Source organism: Coptis chinensis, chromosome 2 (genome assembly GCF_015680905.1).
Source record: "Coptis chinensis isolate HL-2020 chromosome 2, ASM1568090v1, whole genome shotgun sequence".
Taxonomy (NCBI): domain Eukaryota; kingdom Viridiplantae; phylum Streptophyta; class Magnoliopsida; order Ranunculales; family Ranunculaceae; genus Coptis; species Coptis chinensis.
The window spans coordinates 9,951,357-9,969,354 of NC_141457.1; positions in this window are offsets into that span (position 1 = coordinate 9,951,357).

The following is a 17,998-nucleotide window of genomic DNA, read 5'->3' on the forward strand; positions in this document are numbered from 1 at the left end:
AACAAATCTCAAACCGAATTGAATTTTTAATTAAGGTTTAAAATAAGTGCTCCTAAACCCGAATAACATGATTCCCAGTTCTTGTGCTAAAAGCACCGTCACTCGAGCCATGTGTCAAACGAGCTTTCCTAGTGAGCGGGTTAAAACCTGTCCTAATGCAATATGTCTAAGGCAGGTCAAAGGTGACTTCACCAATTCTAAATGCAAGAAAAAAAAAACGAAAACAAACAAAACACACAAGTTCAACCTCACAAAGTTAAAAGCGTACCTCCGGCGTGAGCCTTTAAGGGCCACTTGCGACGCCGGGTGACAACAAACAAACTCCTTTGATTCTTCTCTATTAAGCTTCAAACCTGTATGCTATATATATTTCTTTTCCTAAACCTGTAAAAATAAAAAACAAACACTTAGACTACGGAATAAAACTAAACTACGACTAAACCTAAACTATGAATTACGTTAAGTAATATAAGACCCTAAAACTCGATTGCACCACTGTAATCCCTGGCAGCGGCGCCAAAAAACTTGATAGGAATTTAGTCAGTCTAATTAAATAGACTTATCTAACCCTAGTTAAACCGCAAGCGCACAACTATCGTTGAAAATAGTTGCGGCTAACGGGTCGATCCCACAGGGATTGCTACTTCGGACAAACGAGTATTAAAATTAATAAGAAAACAAGTGCTAAGTTTCAGCGTTGGTTAGGTGAATGAGATGAAGAAAAGAACATATGAATATAAGCATGCTTAGCAAAAGTATGGGAAAAGAAACACGCACACACACAGAGACACTTTGTTGAGCAAAATAATGAGAAATAAGAATGCCGCATGTCCTAGGGAATATTGAGTTGCATTTTCAAGAATCAAGAGAAATTATTTTGCTTTGCATTATCATTATGCGCATTGCCAAGATAATTCCTTGACATGCCAAGTAGGAATTGGAGAGCATTGACTGTAGTACCCGACTTCATATCGGATCGGATTAACCTCTTTCAGATTTTTTTCCAAATTTTTTCGGAACCTAATATGCTAGCCAAATCCGATCTAATTTTTTTTCGGATTCAAAATATATTTCCAATTTTGGAAATTTGGAAATAACTCGAAAATTTTGGAATACTTAGTAAATTTTCACAGATCTCTTTACTTTCAATTATTTTTGGAAAAAAAAAATTGACATCACTAAATTTCAAAATATACAATAGCAATAAAACACTTTTGGAATACAATATAGTTGTTTGTTTTGTTTTTGGAAGTACAAAAACTAGAAAATGAATAAACGGTCGAGATCTAATCAAGTGGACAGTGGAGATTTATTAGTTTATAAGTACATATTTTCAAAATAAATCGGCAATAATATCGGAAATTTTAGATCGACTATATATCGGAACTTTCAGATCGGATATTGGATTGGATCAGTTTTTAGAGTTATATCCGAATCCGATCCAATTTTTTTTTGGAATTTTCGAAAATCATAAAATTGGATATCGGGACCATGAAAACTAACCTAAAGCCGGACCAATTTTGGGTCGGATTTTGGAAAAATTAGAAATTCGGCAAATAGAGACGCCCATAGATTGTAGGGACGTGATACTGAACAGGGCCGAAAATATCGGTCGAAAAATCGATTTTTTTGTTGATATTTATCGTTTTTTCAACCTACCGACTTTGAAACATTTGAAATATCGGCTCCGAAAATTAAATTAATTTTAAACCAATATATATCGGTAAAACCGATATAAAGATATATATCAGTGATATATTCCGACATATTTCGATATATTTGAAATATATCATTTGATTTGGTTGGACAGTTTGACTTTTGACCGATTTTGTTGACTATTGACCGATATATCCCGATATATATCGACAATATTTCTGATATATCCTGATTTTCTGATTTTTTTTTAATATTATCACTAAAATGGGCAAAAACGATATATCGATCCGATTTTTCAAATTTTCCGATATATATCGGTTTTGGAAGGGTCCGAAATATATTCAAATTCCGAAACTTTCGGCCTTGATACTGAATAACACTAAATTGGTGCAAATGGACGTTTTACTTGTTAACCAACTCTAAATCTGGGGTCCTCCTCCGCTAACGCAGTCCCGCCCACTGCTGTATAGTTTCTAGTTTAAATTACATATGTATATAGATTCACATGAAGCAACGACCAACCAAAAGAGGACAACAACATAAGGAACATGCATGAGAATATATATGAATGTCAATAAAAGGATTTCTAATAAAGCAAAAAAAGAGAAGAAACAGAACCAAACTTGAACATCCACCATGCGAAAATTAAGCGTTCAGAACACTAAGGTGTTGTTTGTTTTTTAGTTTCAAAGATTCAAAGACCTCTCGAACTTAAGTTTCAAAGATTCAAAGAACACAAATTGTTGTTTGTTTTCCTAAATGGTTTAAGCGTTCAGCGACTAAATTGGACTTCAGCATTCCGCGTTAAAGTTGCTCCTGAATGCTGAATTGAAGTGGCTGAAAGTGTGAGTACCAGTCTTACCCTTTGTTTAATTGCTCATCTTCATGCTCTGGCCTCCAAACCTGCGATCCAAAAAAAACCCATCCAATATTTTTATTTTCAAATCATTGTTGAGAGTGAGAGAGATCAGAGAGAGAACTTCTCTGATAGCCGATGGAGAGAAGAGGGAGAGATTGAAGAGAAGAATAGGAGGATATTTTTTTTTTGAAGGAGCAAGTTATCGAAACTGATTGGGAATAGGTTGAAGACAATGTGACCAACAGAAACATCAAACAACAAAGAAATGAAACCATAAGATTAAAATTATGTCACCACCTTCATCATCACGCTTATCACTATAAATATCAATCTTTTCACTCTTTCTCTAAATATTCAAATCATGCGAAAATTTATACTTAAACCCACTTCGAACACTGCCATTATATCGAGAAGCCAAAAAATTAAAAGTCACCACTGTCGACTTCACCAAAATTCTTACTCTTCGTTTATCTTATTTATTGACTTCTTCTTCATTCTAAGTACTTGGGTTCACCCATCACTGTGCTTCTTTTAGTTTCTTGGAGTTGTGGAAGTTTATACTTGTGACTTGGTATCAAATATGGGAGTTGAAGAAGACACTAATTCTGAGGTTCCAAAGCAAGAGGCTTTTTTTTTTTTTTTTTTTTTTTCTATTTTTTTCCTTTTCTACTTGTTTCCTGATTCTGCCTCTATTGTGTTTTCAGTTTATTTCGTCAACTCTACATCTAATGATTCATGATGGGTACCTTGTTATTTTGATTATTTAGTGGGCTTAGTGCTAAAACTGTTATATGTATTTGTTAGTAATTATTAGAGATATCTTCTTATGCCTAAATAAAAGTCTTCTGTGTGATAGCTCTAAGAACACTGTTTATACTAAGTTGGTACCAAGTCTAGACAAAAGTAAATGTGTTGTTGGGTATTCTGTTACAACAAATTTGTAAAAACCCATTTGTTTTCCTCATTTTAGACAATCAAAGTAAAAGTAAAACAAGAAAACAAGCTCATCACATCTATTTGATCATGATCACAAGCTCATGCACCCAAGGTGAATCATATTGAAAATTATGTGTAGGGAAGTTTATAGCATCAATAAGTTTGTGTTCAAAATTGATAACAGGGATAAAAGTGTCCAAATGATTTATATTCAGCATTCAGAGCCAGGTCACTCTGACAGAAAACAAACATGTTTTTCAGAATTTAGCAATCAGCATTCAGCATTCAGAGGGTAGGCCATTTAGCATTCAAGATTCAAAGATTCAAAGATTCGTGAGGAGGCTCAAAAAACAAACGACCCCTAAGTAATATTCAAAGACCACCTCTCAAGATGGAGAACAGAAGCACCCGTCACTGTTGTATTCCTTGGCAGAGTACGTTATGTCATCCACCATAGACGATTCCCTCCTCACACAGCTTTTCCTTCTATCAATTTTAGTTCCCTGTCCCCGAGTCCTGTCCAAGATTCAAAACCAGGTAAACGGTCGAGTAGTGGTTTTCCGTTCTATGCTCTTCACGAATATCTGTATCATCGTTGATTCCTGGGCAGAGTACGTTATGTCATCCACGATAGACGAGTCCCTCACACCGCTTTTTCTTCTATCAATTTTAATTCCCTGTCACCGAGTCCTGTCCAAAATTGAGTCCTGTCCAAGATTCAAAACTAGGTAAACGGTCAACCCATTTTGAATGTTGCACTTTGCAAGGGTACACCCATCTTCTAATAGTTTACGGCCATCTTCCAATTGTTTATCAACAAAAATCAGTTTTTGCATAGAAGGGGGAATACCTCTCTCGGTTTCAATCTTAGCCTTGACTTCGTAAATGGTGTCACTGCTCTCGACTTGGAGAGTAGTGGTTTTCCGTTCTATGCTCCTCACGAATATATGTATCATTGTTGATTCCTTGTCTCTTCTTTTCTTCTTTTCCAAGGCCTTCTTATTAAAATATTCTTTCTGAGGGAGTGCAGCCCGTCTCCAATAAGGTCTTGGATTCGAGTCTGTTTCTAAATATGGATCTCTTGGCTAGGATTCAATCTAACGGTCGATAAATCAAGGGTCTGTAACGCCTCGACCACAGTGTGAGATCGAGAGATTAGTCCATTACTTAATTAGATTAGACAAGTATGCAAACTGTGCTACACATCGGTTTTCTTAAGTTCACCCGCCCCTCTAGATTGATAGTTAGTATGGTTTTTTTGGATTATAATTGTAAATCGTAATTGTAATTATATAGGAAAGACTCCTCTATTTATTTTTTTAAAACAAAATGGGAGATAATTATGCTATTTAAGTGATATTAGAGAGGTTATTTTAAATTATCAATAATAAAATAGGACTTGTTTTAATTTCAATGTGGGAAATGGGGGTAATTATTTAATTTAAGTGATATTAGATAGGTGTTTCTAAATTATTAATACAAAAAGGACCTTATTCAAATTATATTAATAAAAGTAGGATTTATTCTAAATTTAGTGAGGGATAAATTTAATGAGAGAGGTGTTTCTAAATTAAGTAAATAAGGAAATCTAAATTAGCCTACTCGATAGTGGGGAGGGGTTACTTAAAACCCGGCTATCATATATATAGTGTAGAGATCAGGAGTCTTAATTGTGAAAATAAATGGGCAAACCCTTCGTTCTCATTCCCAATTAATTATCACAATTAACTAAGTTGTACGTTAAGACCTCTCTCTCCTTCTCTTTGTCTTTCTTTTACGACAAATTCAAGTAATAATGAAAGAAGATTAAGTCCTGAAATTCAACACATTCTCATAATTTTATCGACTCTATCGACTTATTGTTCAGGTATAGTTCATTTTTTTTATAAGTCATCGGAAATTTGAATTCATGTTTTCAGTTTTCTTTATCTAGTACCATTTTCTTTAATAATTCAAAAGCATTGAAGGTTTAAAGTTTAGTGGGTGTTTGGTTCTCATTTTTTCAAAAAATCATTTTTTCTTAAAAAATATTTTTATGAAAAAGTATTTATTCTAAAAACAGTTTTTCAATAAACATGTTTGGTTGTGATTTTTCTTAAAAACTATTTTATGAAAACAGATTTTGCACTATGTTTCTCGATATATTTTGGCATATCGTGGCATAAATCACTAAAGTCTAAAACATCCGGGGAGTTCATTTGCCTTTAGCACTCAAAGTGTTTCTTTCAAAGAAAAATAGTTTTTTAACTTGAAAAACAAGTTTTACCTAATTATCATAAAACAACTTTTTGGGATCAAAAAATGTTTTTTGGAAGAAAAACTATTTTTTTTTAAAATAGAAACCAAACACATTTATTTTTTCAAAAAATATTTTTTCACTAATAAACTGATAAATAAGAAGTTTTGGTGTCTCTCCAATATATTGGAAGACTAAATTTCTCTGTATTTATAATGAACTTTACAATATACAAAATAGAAACTTTCTCCTTCTGCGAGTGACTTCTTCACCAAGGATTACAATAAGGGAAAGTACTTGCTACCCAAGGGATACAATAAAAGGAACAACCAAATCACCGAAAAAGAAATACTTGCATCACAAGGAAGGAAACACTTGTGACTCAAGTCACACATAGCCGTGTGTGAATACTTCAACACTCCCCCTCAAGCCGAAAGTGTGTATGTCAATAACACCCAACTTTGCCGATCGACGATGAAATGAATCTGCTCCTAACGGTTTGGTGAAACAATCTGCAATTTGATTTGAAGAAGGCAGATAATGAGGTGTGACAAGTCCTTTTGAATCTTTTCACGAACAAAGTGGCGATCAATTTCAATGTGCTTTGTGCTCATGGAAGACTGGATTTTCAGCTATATGTATAGTCGCTTGATTATCGCAAGACATACCGATCGGGTGATGAATGATGAATTCCAAGATTTGAAAGTAGATAATACAACCATTGAAGCTCACAAGTTAAAGTTGCCATAGCACGATATTCAGCTTCAGCTGAAGAACAAGATACTGTACTTTGCTTCTTTGTCTTCCAAGAGATAGGACTAGAGCCAAGAAGAATACAATATCCTGAGGTAGACCGCCGAGTAATTGGGCATCCTGCCCAATCTGAATCACAAAAACCATGCAAGTGAAGAGAGTTTGTTGATGACAAAAAAATTCCTTTATTGATTGAACCTTTAAGATAGCGAAGAACTCGAAGTGCTGCCTCCATGTGACTACTTCTTGGAGATGTCATGAATTGACTGAGAATACTAACAGAATAAGTGATATCTGGCCTAGTGACAGTCAGATAGATAAGTCGCCCAATAAGTCGTCGATAAGAAGTCGGATCAGGAAGCAAGGTGCCATCATCAGGAGATAACCGTATATTTTGTTCCATAGGAAAAACTGAAATACGACCACCACTCAAACCAGCATCTTTGAGAATATCCAGAAGATATTTTCTTTGAGATAAAAATAATCCTTTACGAGAGCGCGCGATTTCGATACCAAGAAAGTACTTAAGACGTCCAAGATCTTTAATGAAGAATTTGGCTTCAAGAAATTTCTTAAAGGCGCAGGATTACTTGGATCATCATTCCCATTATAACAATATCGTTAACATAAACTAACACAAAGGTTGAGGAGGTACCTTTGATGTTAGTGAATAAGGAGTAGTCCGACCTTGATTGAATGAATCCAGCTGAATAAGTCTGAAGAGAACTTTGCAAACCATTGACGTGAAGCTTGCTTTAAGCCATATAAAGACTTATTTAGCCTACAAACTTTATTCTCCCCTTGTCGTGCAAAACCCGGTGGCAAAGTCATGTAAACCTCTTCATCAAGATCACCCTGTAGAAAGGCGTTATTGACATCCAATTGATGTAATGGCCAATTCTTAACCGCAGCAACAATCAACAGACAACAAAGTACGAAAAGTAACAAGTTTTGCAACAGGTGCAAATGTGTCATGATAGTCCAACCCTTCCACTTGATTATAACCTTTGGCCACTAACCTGGCCTTATATCGCTCCACTGTCCCATCAGAATGATACTTGATTTTGAATACCCATTTACATCCGATTGGCTTCTTGTTGGAAGGAAGAAATGTGATACTCCAAGTATTGTTTTGTTCAAGGGCCTCTATTTCTTTTTGCATTGCTTTTCGCCATTGTTGTGGACACTTAACAGCTTGATTGAAATACTTAGGCTCTTCTCTAGAACAAACATTGGAAAGAAATGCTCTATCGCAATTGAAAAATTAGAATTGGAGAAAATGATTCATAGGATAGGGAGTACCTATTGACTTAGAATTGGAAGGAGTGGATGAGCTATCATGAGTGGCATTGTTACATACATAATCAGCAAGTTTTACAGGAGGACGACGATCACGTGGTGGCATATGCCTTCCTTGATCATCAGGAACAATAGCAGGTGCCACATCAGGGAGTTCCAAGTTGTCGACATTAACAACAGTGTTGTCAACAGTTTCTTCCCTGCTAGTATCGATCTCAACTTCAACCGGATTATGAGAGTGATTCGAAATGTCAATAACATCATTATCATTCAAGGGAAGAGGAATAACACAAGGTGGTGAAGAATCGGATTTATTTAGATCACGAAAAGGAAAAATTCCTTCATAGAAAATAACATCTCGTGAGACATAAATAAAGCTACTAGTAATATCAAAAATACGATATCCCTTTTGACCATGGGGATAACCAACAAAAATTCCAGGTTGAGCTCTTTGATCAAATTTGTGTTTGATGTTATTATTGTGAGCGTAACAAAGACTACCAAACACTCGTAAATGTGAGTAACAAGGCTTAGTATTAAACAAGACCTCATGTGGACTTTTACCAGACAAAAGAGGTGAGGGCATTTTATTTATGAGGTATACTGCGGTGAGCACACATTCACCCCCCAAAATTTTAAAGGCAAATGAGCCTGAAAACGTAAAAGCACGAAAGCAACCTCAAGGAGGTGACGATGCTTTGCGCTACTACACCATTTTGTTGTGGTGTGGCCACACAACTTCTTTGGTGGATAACACCATGATCCGAGAAGAAAGACTGCATGTCATTAGAAAGAAACTCGTACCATTATCGAACGTATCTTTTGGATTTGTGAGAATAGTTGAGGACCATTCCCCTGAATACGATTGTATGAATGTGAGTTTTATATTGTGTTCTAACCATGGCAAAGAAGGACTGTAATAATCTTTTTGTTTCAGATTTAACATGCATCAGGTAGATCCAGGTACATCGACTATAATCATCTACGATAGTCAAGAAATAACGAGACCCATTTAATGAAGGATAAGAAAAAGGACCCCAAATATCACAATGTATTAATTGAAAAGGTTCACTAGTAGTGATATTACTAGAAGGAAAAGGTAAACGGTGTTGCTTAGCTTGCGGACAAACTTGACAAACACTTTTATTTGAACACAAAATAAACGGAACATCTTGGCTTAAAATTTCTAAAGAACGATAAGACAAATGCCCTAAACGCCAATGCCAAAGATCGATACTAGGTGGCTTGATAACTGCTAAAGCCGACGAAGACTGAAAATAATATAACCCTTCATGATAGCTACCCTGTCCAATCCTCTTCTTCGTTAATGTGTCCCGGAAAACACACCGATCATGTAAAAATCAGTTGACAATTAAGAGATTTCAAATTTGACTAACTCGACATGAGGTTGAACTTGAAAGATGGAATGTAGAAAACATTTTCAAGCTTAATAGTAGGTGCGAGAATAACAAAGATTCCAATATGTGTAACTAAAGAATTAGTTCCATCTGGTAATTGGACATAAGAGGGCATGGAACAAGATTTATATGAAGAAAACAGAGACAAAGAATGACACATATGGTTTGTTGCACCAGTATCTATAATCCAAATAGAACTAGGAGGAACAGTAAGAGCTATACCTGCTAGGTGAGCATTAGAATTATTGCTACCTGACGAAAGCATTGCAAGCAACTTATTGTATTGTTCCTGAGTGATAACTGGAGGATTCACAATAGGCTTATCTTCAAGTTTTGATGTTGAAGCAGATCCAACGGAGTCCCCTGACTTTGGAGGAAACCCATGTAACTTGTAACAAGTAGATTTCCAGTGCCCATCCTTACCACAAAATTCACAGTGCGTGCGTTGTCGTGGTTTTCGATATCCTCCACTTTGGTTGTTGCCAAAACATTAGGTCAATGAGGACTGCTCATATGAAATCCGGATTTTGTGGTGTTGAGTGCTGCAGCTTCAGTGTAGGAGACAACATAGAGTGAATCTCTTTGCTGTTTCTCCTCTTGACGCACCAAAGAATAGATTTTTGTGGCATTGGGAAAAGGCTCCATTAACAAAATCTGACTTGAATAGCCAAAAACGATCGTGGAGACCTTGGAGAAATTCCATTGCTTGATCTTGTTGAGTTAGCTTCCATGTTAGCTTTCCCATTACCGCAAAGAACACGGATGAATAACACATAATGAATTGAGTTCATCCCAAAGAGATTTGAGTTTTGTAAAATAAAAGCGGACCTGAGGCATGACTCATCTTGTTTTAGTGATGCAATAGATTGCTTCAATTGATAGATCTTCGAGCATTAGATTGTGAGAACCGCTCCTTCAAATCAGCCCAAACTTCTGCAGCCGTGTTAGCATACAAGATCTATCTGCGAATGTCGCTAGATACCGAAGTTAAGATCCAAGAACTAACCAAATCATTACAACGCCCCACTTATGCAGATCAGTTTGAGATTCAGGTTTTGAGATTGTACCATCCACAAAACCCAACTTGTTTTAGCACGAAAAGAGCTATCGTTATGCTCGAACCCAAGTTCCATAATTGTCACCCGAGAGATGGAGAAACGAGAATAGCGGAGGGGCTATCAGAGTGATGAACAAAGAAAGGATCATTGGTTAATCCTTGATCATTGAGAGAGTTGTTAGAGGACAAATCAGATGGTGGAGTTTTGTGATTGTCGGGCTTAGTCATGATAGCTAGCTAGAGAGGACTAAAAAAACAGAAAAGAGAAAGGATCGTTACTTAGCTCTTGATACCATGATAAATAAGAAGTTTTGGTGTCTCTCCAATATATTGGAAGACTAAATTTCTCTGTATTTATAATGAACTTTACAATATACAAAATAGAAACTTTCTCCTTCTGCGAGTGACTTCTTCACCAAGGATTACAATAAGGGAAAGTACTTGCTACCCAAGGGATACAATAAAAGGAACAACCAAATCAGCTGAGAAAAGAAATACTTGCATCACAAGGAAGGAAACACTTGTGACTCAAGTCACACATAGCCGTGTGTGAATACTTCAACACTCCCCCTCAAGCTGAGTGTGTATGTCAATAACACCCAGCTTGCCGATCAGACGATGAAATGAATCTGCTCCTAACGGTTTGGTGAAACAATCTGCAATTTGATTTGAAGAAGGCAGATAATGAGGTGTGACAAGTCCTTTTTGAATCTTTTCACGAACAAAGTGGCGATCAATTTCAATGTGCTTTGTGCTCATGGAAGACTGGATTTTCAGCTATATGTATAGCTGCTTGATTATCGCAGTACATACTGATCGGTGATGAATGATGAATTCCAAGATTTGAAAGTAGATAATACAACCATTGAAGCTCACAAGTTAAAGTTGCCATAGCACGATATTCAGCTTCAGCTGAAGAACAAGATACTGTACTTTGCTTCTTTGTCTTCCAAGAGATAGGACTAGAGCCAAGAAGAATACAATATCCTGAGGTAGACCGCCGAGTAATTGGGCATCCTGCCCAATCTGAATCACAAAAACCATGCAAGTGAAGAGAGTTTGTTGATGACAAAAAAATTCCTTTATTGATTGAACCTTTAAGATAGCGAAGAACTCGAAGTGCTGCCTCCATGTGACTACTTCTTGGAGATGTCATGAATTGACTGAGAATACTAACAGAATAAGTGATATCCGCCTAGTGATAGGTCGATAGATAAGTCGCCCAATAAGTCGTCGATAAGAAGTCGGATCAGGAAGCAAGGTGCCATCATCAGGAGATAACCGTATATTTTGTTCCATAGGAAAAACTGAAATACGACCACCACTCAAACCAGCATCTTTGAGAATATCCAGAAGATATTTTCTTTGAGATAAAAATAATCCTTTACGAGAGCGCGCGATTTCGATACCAAGAAAGTACTTAAGACGTCCAAGATCTTTAATGAAGAATTTGGCTTCAAGAAATTTCTTAAGGCGTGTGATTACTGGATCATCATTCCCAGTTATAACAATATCGTCAACATAAACTAACACAAAGGTTGAGGAGGTACCTTTGATGTTAGTGAATAAGGAGTAGTCTGACCTTGATTGAATGAATCCAGCCTGAATAAGTGCTGAAGAGAACTTTGCAAACCATTGACGTGAAGCTTGCTTTAAGCCATATAAAGACTTATTTAGCCTACAAACTTTATTCTCCCCTTGTCGTGCAAAACCCGGTGGCAAAGTCATGTAAACCTCTTCATCAAGATCACCCCAGAAAGGCGTTATTGACATCCAATTGATGTAATGGCCAATTCTTAACCGCAAAGAACAACAAAGTACGAAAAGTAACAAGTTTTGCAACAAAAATGTGTCATGATAGTCCAACCCTTCCACTTGATTATAACCTTTGGCCACTAACCTGGCCTTATATATCGCCCACCGTCCCATCGAGATGATACTTGATTTTGAATACCCATTTACATCCGATTGGCTTCTTGTTGGAAGGAAGAAATGTGATACTCAAGTATTGTTTTGTTCAAGGGCCTCTATTTCTTTTGCATTGCTGCTTTCGCCATTGTGGACACTTAACAGCTTGATTGAAATACTTAGGCTCTTCTCTAGAACAAACATTGGAAAGAAATGCTCTATCGCAATTGAAAAATTAGAATTGGAGAAAATGATTCATAGGATAGGGAGTACCTATTGACTTAGAATTGGAAGGAGTGGATGAGCTATCATGAGTGGCATTGTTACATACATAATCAGCAAGTTTTACAGAGGGGCGACGATCACGTGGTGGCATATGCCTTCCTTGATCATCGGAACAATAGCAGGTGCCACATCGGGGAGTTCCAAGTTGTCGACATTAACAACAATGTGTCACAGTTTCTTCCCCTGCTAGTATCGATCTCAACTTCAACCGATTATGAGAGTGATTCAAATGTCAATAACATCATTATCATTCAAGGGAAGAGGAATAACACAAGGTGGTGAAGAATCGGATTTATTTAGATCACGAAAAAGGGAAAAATTCCTTCATAGAAAATAACATCTCGTGAGACATAAATAAAGCTACTAGTAATATCAAAATACGATATCCCTTTTGACCATGGGGATAACCAACAAAAATTCCGTGTTGAGCTCTTTGATCAAATTTGTGTTTGATGTTATTATTGTGAGCGTAACAAAGACTACCAAACACTCGTAAATGTGAGTAACAAGGCTTAGTATTAAACAAGACCTCATGTGGACTTTTACCAGACAAAAGAGGTGAGGGCATTTTATTTATGAGGTATACTGCGGTGAGCACACATTCACCCCAAAATTTTAAAGGCAAATGAGCCTGAAAACGTAAAGCACGAGCAACCTCAAGGAGGTGACGATGCTTGCGCTCTACTACACCATTTTGTTGTGGTGTGGCCACACAACTTCTTTGGTGGATAACACCATGATCTGAGAAGAAAGACTGCATGTCATTAGAAAGAAACTCTGTACCATTATCAGAACGTATCTTTTGGATTTGTGAGAATAGTTGAGGACCATTCCCTGAATACAGTGTATGAATGTGAGTTTTATATTGTGTTCTAACCATGGCAAAGAAGGACTGTAATAATCTTTTTGTTTCAGATTTAACATGCATCAGGTAGATCCAGGTACATCGACTATAATCATCTACGATAGTCAAGAAATAACGAGACCCATTTAATGAAGGATAAGAAAAAGGACCCCAAATATCACAATGTATTAATTGAAAAGGTTCACTAGTAGTGATATTACTAGAAGGAAAAGGTAAACGGTGTTGCTTAGCTTGCGGACAAACTTGACAAACACTTTTATTTGAACACAAAATAAACGGAACATCTTGGCTTAAAATTTCTAAAGAACGATAAGACAAATGCCCTAAACGCCAATGCCAAAGATCGATACTAGGTGGCTTGATAACTGCTAAAGCCGACGAAGACTGAAAATAATATAACCCTTCATGATAGCTACCCTGTCCAATCCTCTTCTTCGTTAACAGGTCCTGGAAAACACACCGATCATGTAAAAAAATCAGTTGACAATTAAGAGATTTCGAAATTTGACTAACTGACATGAGGTTGAACTTGAAAGATGGAATGTAGAAAACATTTTCAAGCTTAATAGTAGGTGCGAGAATAACAGTACCAATATGTGTAACTAAAGAATTAGTTCCATCTGGTAATTGGACATAAGAGGGCATGGAACAAGATTTATATGAAGAAAACAGAGACAAAGAATGACACATATGGTTTGTTGCACCAGTATCTATAATCCAAATAGAACTAGGAGGAACAGTAAGAGCTATACCTGCTAGGTGAGCATTAGAATTATTGCTACCTGACGAAAGCATTGCAAGCAACTTATTGTATTGTTCCTGAGTGATAACTGGAGGATTCACAATAGGCTTATCTTCAAGTTTTGATGTTGAAGCAGATCCAACGGAGTCCCCTGACTTTGGAGGAAACCCATGTAACTTGTAACAAGTAGATTTCCAGTGCCCATCCTTACCACAAAATTCACAGTGCGTGCGTTGTCGTGGTTTTCGATATCCTCCACTTTGGTTGTTGCCAAAAACATTAGGCTGGGGCTGAGGACTGTTCATATGAAATCCGGATTTTGTGGTGTTGAGTGCTGCAGCTTCAGGTGTAGGAGACAACATAGAGTGAATCTCTTGCTGTTTCTCCTCTTGACGTACCAAAGAATAGATTTTTGTGGCATTGGGAAAAGGCTCCATTAACAAAATCTGACTTCGAATAGCCGAAAAACGATCGTGGAGACCTTGGAGAAATTCCATTGCTTGATCTTGTTGAGTTCGTTCCATGTTAGCTTTCCCATTACCGCAAGAACACGGATGAATAACACATAATGAATTGAGTTCATCCCAAAGAGATTTGAGTTTTGTAAAATAAGCGGACACAGACGACTCATCTTGTTTTAGTGATGCAATAGATTGCTTCAATTGATAGATCTTCGGAGCATTAGATTGTGAGAACCGCTCCTTCAAATCAGCCCAAACTTCTGCAGCCGTGTTAGCATACAAGATATCACCACGAATGTCGCTAGATACCGAGTTTAAGATCCAAGAACTAACCAAATCATTACAACGCTCCCACTTATGCAGATCAGTTTGAGATTCAGGTTTTGAGATTGTACCATCCACAAAACCCAACTTGTTTTTAGCACGAAGAGCTATCGTTACAGCTCGAACCCAAGTTCCATAATTGTCACCCGAGAGAGATGGAGAAACGAGAATAGCGGAGGGGCTATCAGAGTGATGAACAAAGAAAGGATCATTGGTTAATCCTTGATCATTGAGAGAGTTGTTAGAGGACAAATCAGATGGTGGAGTTTTGTGATTGTCGGGCTTAGTCATGATAGCTAGCTAGAGAGGACTAAAAAAACAGAAAAGAGAAAGGATCGTTACTTAGCTCTTGATACCATGATAAATAAGAAGTTTTGGTGTCTCTCCAATATATTGGAAGACTAAATTTCTCTGTATTTATAATGAACTTTACAATATACAAAATAGAAACTTTCTCCTTCTTAAGAAAGTGACTTCTTCACCAAGGATTACAATAAGGGAAAGTACTTGCTACCCAAGGGATACAATAAAAGGAACAACCAAATCAGCTGAGAAAAGAAATACTTGCATCACAAGGAAGGAAACACTTGTGACTCAAGTCACACATAGCCGCAGTGTGAATACTTCAACACTCCCCTCAAGCCGAGTGTGTATGTCAATAACACCCAGCTTTGCCGATCAGACGATGAAATGAATCTGCTCCTAACGGTTTGGTGAAACAATCTGCAATTTGATTTGAAGAAGGCAGATAATGAGGTGTGACAAGTCCTTTTTGAATCTTTTCACGAACAAAGTGGCAGTCAATTTCAATGTGCTTTGTGCTCATGGAAGACTGGATTTTCAGCTATATGTATAGCTGCTTGATTATCGCAGAGACATATCTTGTCGGTGATGAATGATGAATTCCAAGATTTGAAAGTAGATAATACAACCATTGAAGCTCACAAGTTAAAGTTGCCATAGCACGATATTCAACTTCAAATGAAGAACAAGATATCTTGACTTTGCTTCTTTGTCTTCCAAGAGATAGGACTAGAGCCAAGAAGAATACAATATCCCGAGGGTAGACCGCCGAGTAATTGGGCATCCCGCCTAATCTGAATCACAAAACCATGCAAGTGAAGAGAGTTTGTTGATGACAAAAAATTCCTTTATTGATTGAACCTTTAAGATAGCGAAGAACTTCGGCGTCTGCCTCCATGTGACTACTTCTTGGAGATGTCATGAATTGACCGAGAATACTAACAGAATAAGTGATATCCGCCTAGTGACGGTCGATAGATAAGTTAAGCCCAATAAGTCGCCGATAAGAAGTCGGATCGAGAAGCAAGGTGCCATCATCGAGAGATAACCGTATATTTTGTTCCATAGGAAAAACTGAAATACGACCACCACTCAAACCAAAGATCTTTGAGAATATCCGAAGATATTTTCTTTGAGATAAAAATAATCCTTTACGAGCCGCTAGCGATTTCGATACCAAGAAAGTACTTAAGACGTCCAAGATCTTTAATGAAGAATTTGGCTTCAAGAAATTTCTTAAAGGATTGATTCTTGGATCATCATTCCCAGTTATAACAATATCGTCAACATAAACTAACACAAAGGTTGAGGAGGTACCTTTGATGTTAGTGAATAAGGAGTAGTCTGACCTTGATTGAATGAATCCAGCCTGAATAAGTGCTGAAGAGAACTTTGCAAACCATTGACGTGAAGCTTGCTTTAAGCCATATAAAGACTTATTTAGCCTACAAACTTTATTCTCCCCTTGTCGTGCAAAACCCGGTGGCAAAGTCATGTAAACCTCTTCATCAAGATCACCCTGTAGAAAGGCGTTATTGACATCCAATTGATGTAATGGCCAATTCTTAACCGCAGCAACAGACAACAAAGTACGAAAAGTAACAAGTTTTGCAACAGGTGCAAATGTGTCATGATAGTCCAACCCTTCCACTTGATTATAACCTTTGGCCACTAACCTGGCCTTATATCGCTCCACTGTCCCATCAGAATGATACTTGATTTTGAATACCCATTTACATCCGATTGGCTTCTTGTTGGAAGGAAGAAATGTGATACTCCAAGTATTGTTTTGTTCAAGGGCCTCTATTTCTTTTTGCATTGCTGCTCGCCATTGTGGACACTTAACAGCTTGATTGAAATACTTAGGCTCTTCTCTAGAACAAACATTGGAAAGAAATGCTCTATGCGCAATTGAAAAATTAGAATTGGAGAGAAAATGATTCATAGGATAGGGAGTACCTATTGACTTAGAATTGGAAGGAGTGGATGAGCTATCATGAGTGGCATTGTTACATACATAATCAGCAAGTTTTACAGGAGGACGACGATCACGTGGTGGCATATGCCTTCCTTGATCATCAGGAACAATAGCAGGTGCCACATCAGGGAGTTCCAAGTTGTCGACATTAACAACAGTGTTGTCAACAGTTTCTTCCCTGCTAGTATCGATCTCAACTTCAACCGGATTATGAGAGTGATTCGAAATGTCAATAACATCATTATCATTCAAGGGAAGAGGAATAACACAAGGTGGTGAAGAATCGGATTTATTTAGATCACTTAAAAAGGAAAAATTCCTTCATCATAAAAATAACATCTCGTGGAGACATAAATAAAGCTACTAGTAATATCAAAAATACGATATCCCTTTTGACCATGGGGATAACCAACAAAAATTCCAGGTTGAGCTCTTTGATCAAATTTGTGTTTGATGTTATTATTGTGAGCGTAACAAAGACTACCAAACACTCGTAAATGTGAGTAACAAGGCTTAGTATTAAACAAGACCTCATGTGGACTTTTACCAGACAAAAGAGGTGAGGGCATTTTATTTATGAGGTATACTGCGGTGAGCACACATTCACCCCAAAATTTTAAAGGCAAATGAGCCTGAAAACGTAAAGCACGAGCAACCTCAAGGAGGTGACGATGCTTGCGCTCTACTACACCATTTTGTTGTGGTGTGGCCACACAACTTCTTTGGTGGATAACACCATGATCTGAGAAGAAAGACTGCATGTCATTAGAAAGAAACTCTGTACCATTATCAGAACGTATCTTTTGGATTTGTGAGAATAGTTGAGGACCATTCCCTGAATACAGTGTATGAATGTGAGTTTTATATTGTGTTCTAACCATGGCAAAGAAGGACTGTAATAATCTTTTTGTTTCAGAT